This window comes from Pan paniscus, chromosome 17 (genome assembly GCF_029289425.2).
Source record: "Pan paniscus chromosome 17, NHGRI_mPanPan1-v2.0_pri, whole genome shotgun sequence".
NCBI classification, from domain to species: Eukaryota; Metazoa; Chordata; class Mammalia; order Primates; family Hominidae; genus Pan; species Pan paniscus.
In genome coordinates this window covers 58,904,424-58,924,191 of record NC_073266.2, presented here as the reverse complement: position 1 = coordinate 58,924,191, position 19,768 = coordinate 58,904,424, and the positions used below count along the sequence as shown (strand labels likewise).

At 34.9% G+C, this 19,768-nt stretch overlaps 1 long non-coding RNA gene across 1 annotated transcript in view; it reads left to right on the top strand.

The window, feature by feature from the left end:
* Positions 1-7,780: 7,780 nt before the first annotated feature.
* Positions 7,781-19,768, top strand: part of LOC134729248 (uncharacterized) — a 57,818-nt gene continuing 45,830 nt past the window's right edge. The window contains exon 1 of the long non-coding RNA XR_010110152.1: positions 7,781-8,230. This is a non-coding gene — a long non-coding RNA (uncharacterized LOC134729248). The remainder of the gene's footprint in view (positions 8,231-19,768) is intronic.

Sequence of the window (19,768 nt, the reverse complement as noted above, 5' to 3'; positions counted from 1 at the left end):
TTAACTCCTTATTTTCTTTGAGATTATGGAGGCCCAGAGTGGAGATGTACAGAATTGAGACTAATTCTCTTACTTCTGCCTCCCAACTGAATTTTCTGTCAGTAATTCTACTTTAACCCTGTGTGTAGCCATTTCCTTTTTCAGTTACGAATTTGAGGGGAACATTTTCTGGTGTCTGCCAAACTTAATGGAAACTCTTTTTTTCCATCACATTTTAGTAACACTGTCTTAATGATGCCATTATCTGGCAGAACCTAAGGCACAATTTTTCCTAAATGGGCAGTAAGTCATGCCACTGTTACTCAGGACTACTTTTTTTAAAGAGACAGGGTCACACTCTGTCATTCAGGTTGAAGGACAGTGGCATAATCATAGCTCACTGCAGCCTTGAACTCCTGGGCTCAAGCTATCTTCCTTCCTCAGCCTCCCAAGTAGCTGAGATCACAGGAATGAGCCACTGCACCCGGCTCTACGCCAATGTTATTTAGAGTCAAGCACATCAGTTGGGAATTCTGAGTCTTGAGTTCTAGACTCTGCCACTTACTCTTAGTATGAACACATGCTCATATATACTTGGACACCAATTCTGTTTATCTTTGAGATATTATGAGGATCAATCATAATAGTGAATATAAGTTGCTTTGAAAAGCAAAAATATATGATTAATATTAGAAAGAAAATTATCTAACTTTGTAAGAGAAAGCAGGGACCTAACAATATTTATATTTTGTTTTCTTATCTGTCTGCTTTTAAACCCAATCTGCAGTTAGGTCATAAGCCGATTAAACGAATTGGAGGAAGAGTATATATACCATGTTCCATTCATGTAATAAGAAAGAGATGTGGTCATTCAGATTAATTTCCTTGACCTCTAGCTAGAGGCAAAACCAATGATGCAATAACAAGAAATATATAATTAAATAATGAAATGTACAGTAGAGATTATAAGAACTTTAGGAGTTTAAAGAAAGTGGAGATGAATGAATACAGCAACAGAGATGGGGGCAAGTCTCCATGGATTAGGAGGAATGTAACTGGGACCTTAAAGATGGTGCACACTTTTGACATCTGAGTGGAAGGCCTTTCAAAAGGGAGAAGCACAAATTCTGACCTTCTCAGATGGGCTCCTTCTCAAGAGACTTCAATTTAAAACCAAACTGTTTTGGAAAAGTTTACACTTGCTTTTGTGAAGTCACTTTGGGCTCACCCTAAATGAGCATCTGAGCCATATGTGGCTTATGCCTTTTTCAATATGTCTTGACTCCCAGCTGTGTCAGAAGAAAATAAATAAATAGTGGAAGAAGTAGACTTCCCTTTCAGTTAATTCCTTGGCTAAAATGATGACATTGGAAACTCGGTAAGACAATCTTCCCTTATCCTGAAATTGCAGAGGCCGCCAAAGCAAACCAAAATAGAAAAAACAAAGGGCACATCAACATAATGTACATATTGTGGGGATTCTTGAAGGTCAGAGCCTGATCTTTTACTTTTTAGTGACATATAATGCCAATATTTGTCAGATTTTACTGAAGACTAAAGCTCAGACAAAAAAAATTGCATTGCATGACATTTGTTTTCTGTCCTATAGCATTAAATATCCTATTGTTATAAACAACCAACTTTGATGATTAAATGGTTGGGATTTTTTTTTTCATAAAGCACTGTCTGGAACATATTTATAATGAATTACAAGGAGACAGTCCAACATTCCGAACTACAGTGAGTCTTCTTTCAAACTCTACCATTAAATAATTAGATAAACAACTAAGTTACAATTATTATTTTTTCTCTTTGTAATATCACATGACATTTGATCCGAAAAGGAACTCTGTTCTCTCTGAAAAGATGTGTTCTTTAGCTCTCACAAATATCAAAGTTGTAAGACTCTCAGTTGTACTGGACATTTGTTTCTCAGTCAGAACAGAGTGTGCCGTAATGATTCGTAAGGAGATGGTGCTAAACCTGAAGCCAATAGGGAGAATCTGTTAGCCAAATGCCCATTTTCTATTTATCATTATTATTATTATTATTATTATTATTTTCCTTGAGATAGGATCTCACTCTGTTAACCAGGCTGGAGTGCAATGGCATGATCTTGGCTCACTGCAACCTCAGCCTCCCACGTTCAAGTGATTCTCATGCCTCAGCCTCCTGAGTAGCTGGGATTACAGGTGTGTACCACTATGTCCAGCTAATTTATGTTATTTTTAGTTGGTCTCAAACTCCTGGCCTCAAGTGTTCCGCCTGCCTCGGCCTCCCAATGTGCTGGGATTACAGGCATGAGCCACCGCATTCAGCCCTTTGCAAATACCCATATTCTGAAACCAAGTATTGACTTGGGTTTGTTTATGGCTGGTATCTTTATTCAAAGAAATCCAAACATATGGATGGAATTGTATCAGGAATCTATAGGCAGTAAGCCCATTCAGTTGGAAACTAGCTTTAAGTGCTAACTTGCAATGCAGTTAGAATGCTGGGGATAAGGTAACACTGGCTGGGGGAAACTGACAAAATTTGGGCATAGACAATGAAAAATGTGGTCAATAGCTGTGGGTACATCCAGACTTATACCAGTGGATGAAGAGAGGCTTGCTAATCTTCTCCCTCCTGTTTAGCTTCCAGTTCTTGTTGACTCCAACTGACCACCACTAGTAACTAAGTATCACTGGCAGACTACCACCAGGAGTGGAGTGAGTGCTGTTAACCCAGCAGAACAAGCTGTATTCACGCAGCACCAACTGTGCTGATGACATGGTGAAGACGATGGGGCTGACAGGCACATAACACACACACACACACACACACACACACACACACACACACACACACACACAATATTATAAAACACTCCCTGAACGTAAAAGCATAATGCTCCCTGAACTTAAAGAAAAATAAGACATTGGCCTAAATGTTTTCAGACTGTGAGTATACCAAATTAGCAAAAAATAAACAATCTAGGAAGATATTTTCAGCTTTTTCTTTGATTTCTCATGCTTCTGTCTACACTGCTGTTTTTCCCTGAGACTCTCTGCATATCCCAGTTTGGGAAAAAACCTTGCCAGAGTTTATTTGGAAAACCCATGCCGTACCCATCTGAATTTTATTTTGGTGTAAAGTGTAAGATGTCAACCTAACTTTATATTTCTTTTGTATGTTCAGCCTCCTTTCACAGAGACTGAATTTCAATCAGCTGCTATCAGTTGACAATGATAAAATTATCTCTATATGGGCAAATGCGTGCTCTTTGTCAAAAAAGAAAGCTTCAGCTTCATGTTCCAGGTGAGTTAATTAGGCAATGTATGAATGCTAATATCTCTTTCACATATTTTGCTTAAGATCTGTCTTAGGACTCTCGTCTGGCCCATATGGTTTTCCAAGGGCAGAAGGGCCTCTTTTTGATGAGAGGCAGTTTTCAGTAACTCTTAAAGTGATAACAGCAAAGGAGAGGAGAGAGAAGAGTAAGACAAATCGAAACAGTTCTTCAATTGCTTCTTGGCCTTTTGGCTAAGCTCAAGCTCAAAACAAGTCTTCAAGGAGAAAATACATCACAAAGAAAAGGATGTTTTATTTCTTACCTTGTCCTAGAAAAATTTCCATAAACTCTATTGGCTTAATTCTGTAAACTTGACCAATATCAGAGTGCTTCCTACCAAGGAGGGTAGCTGATGAGCGTGACCATGGTACATCCTAGAAGAATGTGTGTTGAAGAAGCTTTCACCCCGTAAAACAGTTGAAAATTATTCAAGGAGACATTATGGTCTTGGCCATAATTTAAGAACCAGTTTAAAATAATTTTTATATAGAACTTAGAGTCTAATTTCTCAGCACAATTCTTCTTCCCTCCTGAGTGTGGGCTGCTGGAGTGTCAGTTCCAAATTCTTATGCATGAGTAATCTTAGCATATTCAGTAATATATTCCTCTTATGAGAAAGTAATCAAGTACAATATAACTGATGACTTTCTTGATTCAGTAATCAGTAATTTGTGATCAATTTTACCTGATGGTGACAGCTTGGTGTATAAGTTAGTGCTAATGTATATTACTGCATTTCATTTCTGTGGAGCCTGTCAGCTGAGCAAAGGAGGGAAACTCAGGGTGGAGAACTCCTCCCCCTCCATCCATAAGTGGCACACCACTGGCCTCCTGGTGTTATTAAAGGAAAATTGGAAAAGTTTCCAGAAGATTAAGCAGAAAGCTTACAACTTGCACAAGACTCTCAATTTTCCAGTGGCTCTGACAGAAGGATAAATCTTCGGCTGTTTTAACTAAAATGTAAGCAAACCCAATGTCTAACTACAGTAAACAAAATTTATTATGATTCGGACGTGGCAGTGGTGTTTACATCTAGGTTGACAAAATTGCCAATGTGTGAGACCCTTAGTTAAGAAAAATGTAGCACACTGTTTCTTATCCATCAGGCAAAGGAAAGACGGATTTTTTTTTCAGCTGTGGACATACAAAGTGACTTTGAAGAGTACGCTTTGGTTATGTATGCACATGTAACCTAACCCAGCTTTAAACATAAGCAATGTAAATATCTGACTATATGGTAGGATTTGCATGAAACTCTGCCCTAAAATAAATTCTCAAATTACATACAGCTAATGTATTTTCCCCCTTTTATTCTATTATTGGGCTGGAAATTATTATCAGGGTGAGGTTTATTAAACCATTTTTACCCATAACGCCTGGCCTGAAAATAGTTACTCATATATTTTCTGTCACAGGAAGAAGAACCTTAAGGAGACAGGTCAAATAATAGGTTTAAAATATTGGTTAAAAAAAAAAAAAAGGCAGCCAGACTACCAGGCTGTTTGGACCATGCTTCTGTGCAGTGGAAAGGCCTCTGCAGACTTGGGGAGATCAGGGTGTAAAGGAATTAATGTTAATTGGAAGCCCTTCTATGTATTTCACATTTTGACTGATCTACAAATAGTATTTGATTAAATTCAAAAATTCGTCAGGCACACCAAACTAGCAACATTTAAGCCTGAGTTTCAAGGATGCTCCTTGCACATGGCTCTTGTGCCACTGTGGCATGGAACTTTTAGCCATGTAGCCATTTGTACTGTAGAACAATGTCTAATGGATCAAGGAGTGGTTGGAGAATCTGAGAGTTCTTCAGTGTGGTTCAAATGCGAAGATTTCTTGGGCAATGTAAAGCCCTTATTCTCTCAGGTAAAACCTCAAGTTTTTGCTGGTGATGGATGAGATCTTTTCACAAGGAAAGTTTAATTTTGTAATTAGAAAAATGTTAAAAATCCCACTTGAGAGCTTTATTATCATAATTTAAGGTAATAATTATGTATATTTTTCTAATATGAGAAACTTCACTAAGAAGTGTTGGAGGGAAGAGACTTAGAAATTAGAAAGAGGAAAAATATTTTAAAAACGTAGACCGAAAAGATAAAATGGGAGTAGATATTTCATTTTTCTCACCAGACCTTATACTGGCACTAATGGCAAGTGGTGTTTCATGTCTCCAAACTCATCTTACTTTGAATTGGAGCCCAAATCCCTATGGGCAAAAAATTTGATTCTGGATGGAACTTTCTCTAGTCCTGGCTCCAAGCTCTCAGTCACCAGAAAGTTTCTAATCTTTGTTTGGAAAGATAATGTTAATAAACAATCAGAGGAAGTTCTACCATATGCAATGGAGAATATATTGTTATACCAAAGAGAAAATAACAAGGTACGGAACTTGTACAATGCAGGCAGCATACTTCCAAACACATATTTTAGTTCTTAGAATTTAATCACAGATTAGGACTGAGCTTTCCATTCACTTGACTTCTTCCTGTTGGCTACTTCAATATTTACATTATCATAATTTTACTCATGTACATTCAGTATTACCATAACTGTATACACCGGTGTTGTGTAATGTAGAACATATACCTACTTGCCCTAAAGACCAATAACTGCTCAGTCACAGCATAATTTCACGAGAATTTATTTATGTATTAGATATATGTGTGAAATATTCTATTTTTGATTAGGAATCTATTTATTTCTTCTTACTCTAGATTGCTTTTCCTAAAATGTGTCTTATTTTATATGTATATACATTTTTCCCCTATTTTTGCTATCGAGTCATGAACTTTAACAAAGGAATTGTCTAAACAACTGTTGTGTGCTATATATAATTTGTTGCATTTTTGTGTTAACTTATACTTAATATTTTTCTTTTTGTTTTTGTATACTAATTTTCGATTTTGGTTTCTCTTTCTATGTAGGCTTCCAATTCACATATTTACTTATCTTCCTAGGCTATAACTCACTCTTCCAACGGTTACAGTTACTTCCCAACATTTTTATTTACTAATTTTTCTAGAGTTGTGGTTTCATTTTATTACTAAAACAGGGCACTTATTTAAATATCTTAAAAAATTAATGATTTCAGCCTACTCCCTTTAGCTCCTATCTTTATCTCTCCTTCAATATCAAAGATCATTGTTCTACTTTTAGATTCATCATTTATGGAGCTAACTTATTGACAATTTAGTTAACTTAAATTTTATGAAATCTTAGACCTCATATTAAAAATGAAGTAGACCTTTTACCAGATTGAGCTGCTTACAGTGATCCACATTGTTCATTTCTTTGAACTGCCTACCTGGAATATTTTTACCTGTCTGTAGTCTTGGCTCCAACTTGCAAGATTTAAAATTAACAACAGCTTAAACACATGTACCAAATTCCCTCAACTCTGTTACCATTGATAATAAAACACATATTGATTTGATAATAGTTTTTCTTTAAAATACATAAACACACACACTGCATATCTTCAGAATATACATACACTACACATACCCATATTCACACAGAAGAGTCTATTTTTTACACAAATAGCTTTTTCCTCATTATCTCAAACACAATGTAAGCCTTTTTCACATTCTGATTCTTAATATTTTTCTGAAGCACTTCTGGTCAATTGCAAATATGCTATCAATATGACAAGCTAATTTCCAAAACCCAAACTTTAAATATTAATCTTATTATCATTTTTAAAGACATATCAAATGATTTAATGCGCATTTACTATTTACCATATTTAAATGTTCACTTTCAATTTTCTCTAATTAAAATAATACTACTTGAAGTTAAATAGCTACTCTTAAATATCAACTGAAAGTTTTTGATTGATAGATGGTTAATGCCTCAGGGAGAGTTCTTTAAAGTACTTTGTCAGTTCACAGTAACCTTTCCTAAATCTGAAAAACTTCTGATGTGAGTCAAGTGATTTGGCAATTTTCATTGTCCGAAGTTGAATTGTCTATCTTGTGATATGCAATAATTTTCAAATTCAGTATTGCATCATTATAAATTTCATAAAAGGTTTTGTAAGCAACTTCATATAGCACAACTATTGTAACAACTAATGCAGATAATTCACATAATAACAAAATCTGTTCAATTTTTCTATGTGTTCTGCTTGTTATAAAGAAATGCCTAGGCACTCTGGCTATGCAGATAGGGTAGGCTATAAACTCTGGGTTGGTAGTCAAGTTTCTAACATTTTCTTACATGTGTAATTGGGACAATAAGGCCTATTTTACAGGGAATAAATGGAAAAATGAAAAGTGCTCTCAGCATGGTGCATGCTATAAAGTAAGTTCTTACTACATGATAGATTTGAAAGAATAATAGCAATAGTGCCAAAATAATCTTGAATATTTGTAAACACTAGAGATTTATATATTTTTTCAAGGTGTATTGGTTTTACATGTAATAGCTAATCTCTACAGTAGCTGTATAAGCAGGAGAAGAATGGACACCATCCATTGAATAAAGTAGAATCTGAAACTCACAAAATTACTGATTTACTCATGCCCCAAGGGCTGATACATTGAGAGCTGGGAATAGATCCCATATCCCATGTCTGGGGCCAAGCTTTACACTGCCCTGTTGCCCCTCCAGTTAGCCCTAAAGAACCTAATCACATTCATATGAAACGAAGACTTTTCCTTACGTTTTCCTAACTAAAGGGAAAACATGAGCTGTTTAGAAATATTTTATGCAATTTGAACTGGAACCCACAGGAGTAGACTGAAACTCACGTCAATGTTTGCTGCTTTTAACCTTGATAGGGACGGTCAAGTTGGTATCCATCGTGAAGCTAAATGAATATCTGGACAGGAGTCAGACAAAGGGAAGGAGAATCCAGGGGAAGATGAAGCAGCTGCAGGCCTGTCTGCTACCCTATATCCGGGGAAGAGCCAGAAAGTAAGTGACAACATGGATAAGGTACAAAGTAGCTACTCCTTTACTTTCACACTGGAGATATTGCCTCCTCCACTTAAAAAAAAAAAAAAAGTAGAAGAAGAAAAAGAAAGAACTTTTCTTTTGGCTCACTCTAACCAGAGACACACGAGAAAACTATTTATGGCAAATGAAGTTCAGCCTATCCAAGTTGGCACATTACAAAGCTGCCGCAGAGAGCATAGAAAATGGTGAATATTTATAAATGTACCCTTATATGGGTACAAATGCAATGGCAGGGCAGGAAAGTTGTGTACACAGGAGAAAGTGCAAGCTGAGCTTCGAAAATCCCTCTGATTCATTGTTTTATTTATTCAGTAATACTTTCTTAGGTACCTACTCCGTATAAGGCACTGTCCTAGATAGAAATTTTAAATATATAATTAATTAAGTCATCATTAATTCACTAAACAAATATTTAAGCTCAACATTAGATGGTTCTGGGAATAGTGAAACAAGATACTGTTCTTTTCCTTCGCATACATTACATCAAATAATGTTCATGTGAGATAGGTGACACTGTTATCTTCATTTTCCTGGTTGGAAGACTGAAGCTTTCGAGTGATTAAATAACTTACTTTTGATCATCCAGCCAACAAGTGGCAACATCAAAACTTGAACCCAGCTCTGTCCGAGACCAAAATCATTGTTCTAAATATTTATGTGGGGCTGCCTCCATTTTGTAATTTATGAACATTTCTGTCTCATCCACTAAACTTTAAACTCCTTTAAGGCCAATGCATATCTTATATTTATTGTTTTATACTCTTTCCCCAGTGCCTGCCACAGTACAATATATAACCATCAAACCGACTTTTTCTGTATAATAACTGTTAGACATGAATATACTGTGAACTTCCTCAACGTTCTTATCCCAGGTATTTCTTGAGCCCTTCCTAGTCAGGCTCTGTTCTAGGTGCTATGGTGGATACTATACATGAAGAACTTCTCTTGTCAAAGAAGCTGTCAAAATGCTGGAGAGATAAAGTTAAACAGGTTTCTTCACAACAAGACTTCTTAGACCCTTGAATATGTTAGTAAGTTTTGGGGCTATAAGGGATATAGTGTGCAAAGTTTTTTCAACTTGCTTGATCAAAGGCCACTTTCCCTTCTTAGTATGCACCATGAATTGTCAGTGCCACTCTAAATATACAATTTCCATAACTTTGCACAGAATCCATATGTAAAGAATCTGGCAGAAAATATAGTGAAACTTCTAACAATGAAATAGATGTCTAAATATAGTTCACTTAGAATCACATCTTCAACCCTGATCTTGATGCCTCCACACTGGGAAGAGATTTTGTCCCTAAAATGATACCTCCCTTTTCAGGACACAATATCCCAACAATTTCTCAAATACTTAATTTTTTATGTTGTCAAATAATTCCTTTACCTAATAAAGATGGAGAAGTCATAAACCCTACCCCAAAACAATTTTTTTCTAAAATCTAAAATAATGTAATTTTAATAAGTTTAATGTACCTTAACAAATGTTGTTGGAGCAATGTGTGGACAAGTTTCACTTAATCACCTAAGTGACTATATGCAAGGCAACCCTCTTGGAACACAACCCACTGTAAGAAGACAGCACTATATATTTGATCCAGCATGCTACCAGTGCTACAGCTAAAAAAAAAAAAAACTGGAAGAATATTCTCTGCTGCTGAAGAACCGGAAACATTAGCACCACAAGGAGCAAAACAGCCCGTGGCTTTGGAGCCACACCAATAAAACCCTACCCCTTACTGGGTATATGACCTTAGCAAGATTTATGATTTCCCTGAACTGCATTAACCAAAGTAACGTTAGCGAGTTATGTTTGTCCAGGGGATGGTCCTTTTTCTGAGATAAAGTGATGGGGATCACTAAGGCAGAAGAAAAATAAGAAATTCAGCTTGAGTCTCTACAGTAGATTTGTGTGTATGTGTGTGTGTGTGTGTGTATGCTACATACTAAGCACACAGCAGCATTTTTTCTTGGCAAACACTGATATGATATCCTAATTGTCTCAATTTTAGTAAGGAACATAGCTGCTATGTAAGAGTTATTTTACATATAGTTTTGTTCCCCTAATCCTTCCTTAACTGTGATATATATGAAATATATTATATACATGTAATATGATATATGTGATTGGCATTTATCAATGGATATTGATGTATGTGATATATGTAGTATAATTATCCCCATTTTGAAGGTGAGGAGACAAAGGCTAAGGAATTTTCCCATGATGACACAATTAGTAGGTTGAAGAATCAGGATCGAAAACCATGTTATTTTTTTTTCCTCCAAAGAACATGATTTCTATTGTATCCCCATTCTCTTCACATTAACTAACATTAGTGACTCACTTTACTTGAGTTTGTTTTTGTTGTTGTTAAAGAAAACGCACCAACTAGATGATTTCTACAATGTCCTTTCTACAATGTCCTTTCAGTTTAAACACTCGTTGAAGAGAAAAGTAATTCCCTTTAGTCACAGCATCTCCTGTGAGGCTGAAAAGAAATATTTTTATTATCTATCAATTCACTCCCCCACTTTTATGATTATTATTTTTTTCCGTATGCCTAGGCCTCCTGGGTCCAGCATCCCTGTCTTCTTGTCAACTTTTCAAGTAAAGTAATGCATTTCATTACATTTTGGATGCCACACCAGTTTAATCCCATTGATAGAGGGCTATGCAATCAAGCTGACAGTTGGATGATGATTTGAATCGTCCTGACTCATTACTTTGTGAAGGATTTGGCATGCCAATCAATGGGGAATGATGTGCCGTGCCTTGAAGAATGACAGTAATCCATTTTCCACCAATTGACCTGATGAGTCCTTGACAGACTCACAAGTTATAGGGCCAAAGCCAAACATGATTTGGCACATGCCTCCCAGCACTGCCATTTTGCAGACCCTTGGGGTATTTATCAAAGCTGTAGCCTTCTTGTCTTCTGCTGTCATCGGCCACACATCTTCAGGAGGTAGTCCAGCTTAATAGGCTTTTGCAGGTGAGTAATGGGCAACTTTCTTGACCTCACCTGATATACTTATCCAAAGTATATCTGTAAAGAAATAAATTGAACCTCCTAATTACTCCCACCCATGCTGACACATGTAAATTTATACATCTGAGTGAGAGCTGTCTTTCAAAGTAGTCATCCTGGGAGTAGATATATCTATTCTAATGAGGTTGTCAACATTCAACAGGCATTTGAAATTTCTCTTTTAAAATTTTCTTCAGTACTGGTGTTTAATTACCAGTACTTTCAAAGGACACCTGTTTCGAGGTCACAATTGTAGTCTCAGCTTGATCATGTTCATGTTCGTCTAATTCTCCTTTTCCTGTTTCTCAAAACGAGTCATTTTTAGGGCATTAAGAATATTCCTAAGAAGTATTTTTTGGTCCAAATGCAAGTCCAAAAGGAGCTTCAGAAATTTTTCTAATACCCGCCCTTTGGATTAAGAGTCTGTGTTTCTAAGGTAGTTAGTTTGAAAGCATTGATATGACCAATTTAATGTATAATTTTCATATTTTTAAGTCATAGTAACTTTTTTGATATAGGATGTTAAGCATTGTCAAACTGCCTAAAAAACTTTATAAGCTACACATTTCCTGTGTCCCATTGCCTTATTTGCAGAATACTCTGGAACATATTACCTTGCCATGAACAATAACATCTACATGTTTTCTACAAAGCCATTGACAGCTATCCCTGCACACTACAGATGTAAGATTTGAGTGTTGCTTTCTAGATATACTCACCAGCCAAAGACAATGGGATTTCTCATAAGAAAAAGCTGAGATTTACTAAAAAAAAAAAAAGAAATAAAAACAGTATCTCTGACCAAATAGCCTAAAGAAAATTTCACCATTTCTCAAACTGTGTCTATGTCTGCTGGACTTTCAATATGAACAAATGATTAGGAATCACTTGACATTTGAAGATCTTAAAATAAAAGAGACCAAAACAGAGAAGAAACAGATACAAAGAAACATTGAGAAACTGGTAATAATGGTTACTTCAGGAGAAAGGAACGGTTGCTAAGAGAAAAAGATAGGAGGGTAACATTTCACTACATAGATTTTTTGTATTTTGTTTAGACTGACAGCTTTATACAATTGACATACAATAAACCTGCACATATTTCAAGTATGCAGTTTGGCATTTGTATGAATCCATTAAACTATCACCTCAATCACGATAAGAAACATATCTATCACCCTTAAAAGTTTCCTCATGCCCTTTTATAATTCTTCTCCTCTACACTCATATCATTCCCAAGCAATCACTGGTCTGTTTTTTTTTCACTATTAATTACTTTTTAATTTTTAGAGTTTTATCTAAATAGAATTATATAGTAAGAACTCTTCCTCATCTAACTTCCTTCAGTCGGTATAATTATGCTGCTATTTATGTAGGTGTTGTATTTATCACTTGTTTACTCATTTTTATTGTGGAATGGTATTTTATAATATAGCTATACCACAATTTTTTTATCCAATCACCTGTTGATGGATATTTGGGTTGTTTCACATTTTGGGCTCTTAAAAATAGAGCTTTTGTGAAGATTGATGTACAAATCTTTGTATGGACATATGCTTTTATTTTTCCTAGCATAAATACCAAGAGGCAGAATGGCTAGACTAAATGGTAGATGTATGTTTAACTCTTCAGAAAATACTAAATTATTTTTTAAGGTGGTAATACCATTTTAGACTTCTACCAATGGTGTATGAGAGTTCTACTTGCTCCATATCCATACAACACTGGAAATGATGAGTCCTTTTAATATTAGCATTTCTAATAAGCATGTAGAAATACATTAAAAATTTTTATTTTCATAATAACTAATGATGCAGAGCATTTTTCATGTGTTTATCATCCGTATATCTTTTTTGAAGTACCTCCTTAAATATTTTGTTTATTTTAAAAAATAACACTTTTTGTTTTCTTCTTACAATTTTTTCAGAGTTCTGTATATATTTTCGATATGAGCCTTTATCAGGGATAAGATTTAAAAATATTTTCTCCCAGTTTTTAAAACAGCAAAAGTTTTTAACTTTGATGAAGTTGAATTTATTAACTTTTCCTGATTGTGCTTTTGCTGTCATGTTTAAGAAACTGTCCCCTAAGCCAGGATCACAAAGGCTTTTTTCTGTGTTTACTTCAGGAAGTTTTAAAACTTTAAGTTGCACATTTAAGTTTATAATACATTTTTAGCTAATTAGAGTTATGGATCCAAGTACATCATTTTATTTTTGCATATAAATATCCATTTGTTCCACCCTGATTTGTTGAAAAGACAATCTCTTTCTAAAGTATGATCTTTGCACTTTTGTCAAAAAGTTCCTTTTATAGATATGTGATGTTTGAATTTTAGGCTGTGTTCCTTTGGACTATTTAGCTCTGTTGTTGCCAAAACCCCACTGTCTTGACTATTGTGGTTTTATAACGTGTTTTAAAGTTAAGAAACATTAAAACCCCACTGTCTTGATTATTGTGGCTTTATAACATGTTTTAAAATCAAGAAATGTTAGTCCTCTAAGTTAAGTCTTCTTTTAAAAGTTATTTTGGGCATTCTAGGTCTTTTGCATTTCTACATGAATTTTAGATCAGCTTTCTATTTTCTAAAAATCCCTGCTGGGATTTTGATTGGGATTGCATTGAATCTATAGAACAATTTTAGGAAAATTTACATCCTAATATTATTCATTCATCTGACCCATAAACATGGTATATACTTCCACTTATTTAGGTTAATTTCTCTTAGTAATTTTTTTTTTAATTTTCAGCATACATGTTTTGTCAGCTTTATTTCTAAGTATTCATATTTTATGTTATAATAAATGTTATTGCTTTATATTTCAATGTTGATGGTTTGTAACTAGTACATGAAAACACAATTGATTTGTACATATTGATGTTGTATCATTCAACGTTGCTAAACTCACTTATTCTAGTTGCTCTTTTGAGATATCACTGAAGTTTCTATGTAAATGATAATGTTGTGTGCAAATAAAAACAGTTTTATGTCTTCCGTGTCAATCTGGATGTCTTTCATACCTTATTCTTGCTGTATTAAACTAGCTAGAACCTTCAGTATAATGTTGAATAAAGGTGGTGAGAGGGAACTTCCTTATCATATTCCTAATCTTAGGGAGAAGTATTTAGTCTTTTACCATTATCGTGTTAGCTGTAGGCTTATAGTAGATGTTTTTTATTAGCTTCAGGAAATTCCATTCTATTCCTAGTTTGCTGACAGTTTTAATCAGAAATAGATTTTGCCACATGCTTTTTTCGGTGGCTACTCATATGATCATGTTATTTTTCTTATTTTCTTAATATGGTGGATTACATTAATTGATTCTTTGGTGCTAAAACAAATGTGGAATTTCTGAAATAAACCCCACTTGGTCATGATAATATTGTGTATGTGTGTACGTGTGTGTGTGTATGGTGTGTATATAACTTACAGTATGCTATATGTAGTATAGTACTACATATATATGCGTATGTGTGTATATATATGGTGTGTGTATCTATATTATATATATAAATATGGTATGTGTATACACACCATATACACACAAACACACAATATTATCATAGCCAAATGAGGGTTATTTCAGGAATTCCAAATTTGTTTTAACACTAAACAAATGTGTGTGTGAGAGAGACAAAGAGAGAGATGAATTTTATTTGCTGAAATTGTGTTTAGCGATAACCCTATGATCCTATTTGTGTGTGTGTGTGTGTGTGTGTGTGTGTGTGTCTATAGTATTCTTTCATGCAATCTCTTTGTCAGATTTTGGTATCTATAGAAACTCTTGTGAAATCACTTCTATCATTCCTGGTATTTGTAATAGTTTGTCTGTACTTTTTCCTGTTGAATCTGGACAAAGTTATAAGTTTTTATATATCTCAAAATACACACACACAATAGTTTTTAGTTTCATTTATTTCTCTAGTTTTTCTCTTTCACTGCTTTCTGCTCTGATCTTAATTATTTCCTTTATTCTTTTTAATCTGCATTTATTTTTACTTCTTTTTCTGCTTTTTTTAAGGAGAGGGATGAGATCATTGATCTGATGTTTTTCTCTTTTCTCATGTAGGCGTGTAGTGCTACAAATTTTCCCCTAAGTACTGCTTTACTGGCATTATACAAATTCCATGTCTTTCTATTTTCATTCAATTCAAAATACTTCCTCATTTCCCCTTTGATTTTTTATCTGATACATAAGTCATTTAGATGTATATTAATTAGTTTTCAAGTATTTGAAAAGATTTTCCAGATATCATTCTGTTATTTAATTCTAATTTAATTTCACTGTAATCTGAGAACATTTTTGTGTGTGACTTAAATCCTTTTAAATGTATTAAGATTAGAATAATATACATCTTAGTAAATGTTCCATGTGCACTGGAAAATAATGCTTATTCTTCTGTTGTTCAGTAGAGTGTCTTATAAATATCATTTGGTCAGGTGGATTGACTGTGCTGTTCTATATACTTACTGGTTTTCTGTCCACTTGTTTTACCAATCAGGACAGAGAGGTATTAAAATTTCTAATTATATGGAGATTTTTATATTTCTCCTTGTGATTGTATTAGTTCTGCTCCATGAATTTTCTAAGCTCTGTTTTTAGTTACATAAATATTTACAATTGTTATTTTTTTGATGACTTAACTCTGTCATTCTAAGTATGATATTAAACCCTAGTAATACTCTTTGTCCTGAAATATAATTTATTTTATGTAAATATAACTACTCTAGAGTATTTTTTTTTTCAATTTTACAGTTTTATTAGAAAGATTATAATTGTTCATAAATGTTTTACTTACAGCTGAAATCCTGAAAATCACAGAGAATTTTGACACCATTATAAAAAATAAAACTGAGAGAACATTTGCTATCTTCTTATGATGTATATATAAAATTAAATATACAAATCAAGGGTTACTTATGTAAAATAGGGCAATTCAGATAATGAAGATGAGACACAAGTTGATAAACTGTTTCAGTTATATTAAGTTAATCAATAAATCATATACATCTTAGAAAGGAAATTTTATAAAGCTTACCTCAAAACCAAACCAGTTTATTTTTACTTTCTTGTTACATATAGAAATTTCAATTAAGACTAAAATTTATCCTGCTCTATGAGTATGAAAGCTTACAAGAAAAATTGTGATATATTAAAATTGTTGATATATCAACAAAAGTCATGATACTGCAGTGTATATACTGTTTTGACATAACACACAAATGTCCATCTCTCTCAATATTTCCAACACAGTGAGTAAATTTCTAAATGTTTTAATGCAAATTAATGTTAATAATGTTTTAGAATTTTTTTTTCTTTTTTTTTTTTTATTATACTTTAAGTTTTAGGGTACATGTGCACATTGTGCAGGTTAGTTACATATGTATACATGTGCCATGCTGGTGCGCTGCACCCACTAACTCGTCATCTAGCATTAGGTATATCTCCCAATGCTATCCCTCCCCCCTCCCCCCTCCCCACCACAGTCCCCAGAGTATGATATTCCCCTTCCTGTGTCCATGTGATCTCATTGTTCAATTCCCACCTATGAGTGAGAATATGCGGTGTTTGGTTTTTTGTTCTTGCGATAGTTTACTGAGAATGATGGTTTCCAATTTCATCCATGTCCCTACAAAGGATATGAACTCATCATTTTTTATGGCTGCATAGTATTCCATGGTGTATATGTGCCACATTTTCTTAATCCAGTCTATCATTGTTGGACATTTGGGTTGGTTCCAAGTCTTTGCTATTGTGAATAATGCCGCAATAAACATACGTGTGCATGTGTCTTTACAGCAGCATGATTTATAGTCATTTGGGTATATACCCAGTAATGGGATGGCTGGGTCAAATGGTATTTCTAGTTCTAGATCCCTGAGGAATCGCCACACTGACTTCCACAATGGTTGAACTAGTTTACAGTCCCACCAACAGTGTAAAAGTGTTCCTATTTCTCCACATCCTCTCCAGCACCTGTTGTTTCCTGACTTTTTAATGATTGCCATTCTAACTGGTGTGAGATGATATCTCATAGTGGTTTTGATTTGCATTTCTCTGATGGCCAGTGATGATGAGCATTTTTTCATGTGTTTTTTGGCTGCATAAATGTCTTCTTTTGAGAAGTGCCTGTTCATGTCCTTCGCCCACTTTTTGATGGGGTTGTTTGTTTTTTTCTTGTAAATTTGTTTGAGTTCACTGTAGATTCTGGATATTAGCCCTTTGTCAGATGAGTAGGTTGCGAAAATTTTCTCCCATGTTGTAGGTTGCCTATTCACTCTGATGGTAGTTTCTTTTGCTGTGCAGAAGCTCTTTAGTTTAATTAGATCCCATTTGTCAATTTTGGCTTTTGTTGCCATTGCTTTTGGTGTTTTGGACATGAAGTCCTTGCCCACGCCTATGTCCTGAATGGTAATGCCTAGGTTTTCTTCTAGGGTTTTTATGGTTTTAGGTCTAACGTTTAAATCTTTAATCCATCTTGAATTGATTTTTGTATAAGGTGTAAGGAAGGGATCCAGTTTCAGCTTTCTACATATGGCTAGCCAGTTTTCCCAGCACCATTTATTAAATAGGGAATCCTTTCCCCATTGCTTGTTTTTCTCAGGTTTGTCAAAGATCAGATAGTTGTAGGTAAGCGGCGTTATTTCTGAGGGCTCTGTTCTGTTCCATTGATCTATATTTCTGTTTTGGTACCAGTACCATGCTGTTTTGGTTACTGTAGCCTTGTAGTATAGTTTGAAGTCAGGTAGTGTGATGCCTCCAGCTTTGTTCTTTTGGCTTAGGATTGACTTGGCGATGCGGGCTCTCTTTTGGTTCCATATGAACTTTGAAGTAGTTTTTTCCAATTCTGTGAAGAAAGTCATTGGTAGCTTGATGGGGATGGCACTGAATCTGTAAATTACCTTGGGCAGTATGGCCATTTTCACGATATTGATTCTTCCTACCCATGAGCAAGGAATGTTCTTCCATTTGTTTGTATCCTCTTTTATTTCCTTGAGCAGTGGTTTGTAGTTCTCCTTGAAGAGGTGCTTCACATCCCTTGTAAGTTGGATTCCTAGGTATTTTATTCTCTTTGAAGCAATTGTGAATGGGAGTTCACTCATGATTTGGCTCTCTGTTTGTCTGTTGTTGGTGTATAAGAATGCTTGTGATTTTTGTACATTGATTTTGTATCCTGAGACTTTGCTGAAGTTGCTTATCAGCTTAAGGAGATTTTGGGCTGAGACGATGGGGTTTTCTAGATAAACAATCATGTCGTCTGCAAACAGGGACAATTTGACTTCCTCTTTTCCTAATTGAATACCCTTTATTTCCTTCTCCTGCCTGATTGCCCTGGCCAGAACTTCCAACACTATGTTGAATAGGAGCGGTGAGAGAGGGCATCCCTGTCTTGTGCCAGTTTTCAAAGGGAATGCTTCCAGTTTTTGCCCATTCAGTATGATATTGGCTGTGGGTTTGTCATAGATAGCTCTTATTATTTTGAAATATGTCCCATCAATACCTAATTTATTGAGAGTTTTTAGCATGAAGGGTTGTTGAATTTTGTCAAAGGCTTTTTCTGCATCTATTGAGATAATCATGTGGTTTTTGTCTTTGGCTCTGTTTATATGCTGGATTACATTTATTGATTTGCGTATGTTGAACCAGCCTTGCATCCCAGGGATGAAGCCCACTTGATCATGGTGGATAAGCTTTTTGATGTGCTGCTGGATTCGGATTGCCAGTATTTTATTGAGGATTTTTGCATCAATGTTCATCAAGGATATTGGTCTAAAATTCTCTTTTTTGGTTGTGTCTCTGCCAGGCTTTGGTATCAGAATGATGCTGGCCTCATAAAATGAGTTAGGGAGGATTCCCTCTTTTTCTATTGATTGGAATAGTTTCAGAAGGAATGGTACCAGTTCCTCCTTGTACCTCTGGTAGAATTCAGCTGTGAATCCATCTGGTCCTGGACTCTTTTTGGTTGGTAAACTATTGATTATTGCCACAATTTCAGCTCCTGTTATTGGTCTATTCAGAGATTCAACTTCTTCCTGGTTTAGTCTTGGGAGAGTGTATGTGTCGAGGAATGTATCCATTTCTTCTAGATTTTCTAGTTTATTTGCGTAGAGGTGTTTGTAGTATTCTCTGATGGTAGTTTGTATTTCTGTGGGATCGGTGGTGATATCCCCTTTATCATTTTTTATTGCGTCTATTTGATTCTTCTCTCTTTTTTTCTTTATTAGTCTTGCTAGCGGTCTATCAATTTTGTTGATCCTTTCAAAAAACCAGCTCCTGGATTCATTAATTTTTTGAAGGGTTTTTTGTGTCTCTATTTCCTTCAGTTCTGCTCTGATTTTAGTTATTTCTTGCCTTCTGCTAGCTTTTGAATGTGTTTGCTCTTGCTTTTCTAGTTCTTTTAATTGTGATGTTAGGGTGTCAATTTTGGATCTTTCCTGCTTTCTCTTGTGGGCATTTAGTGC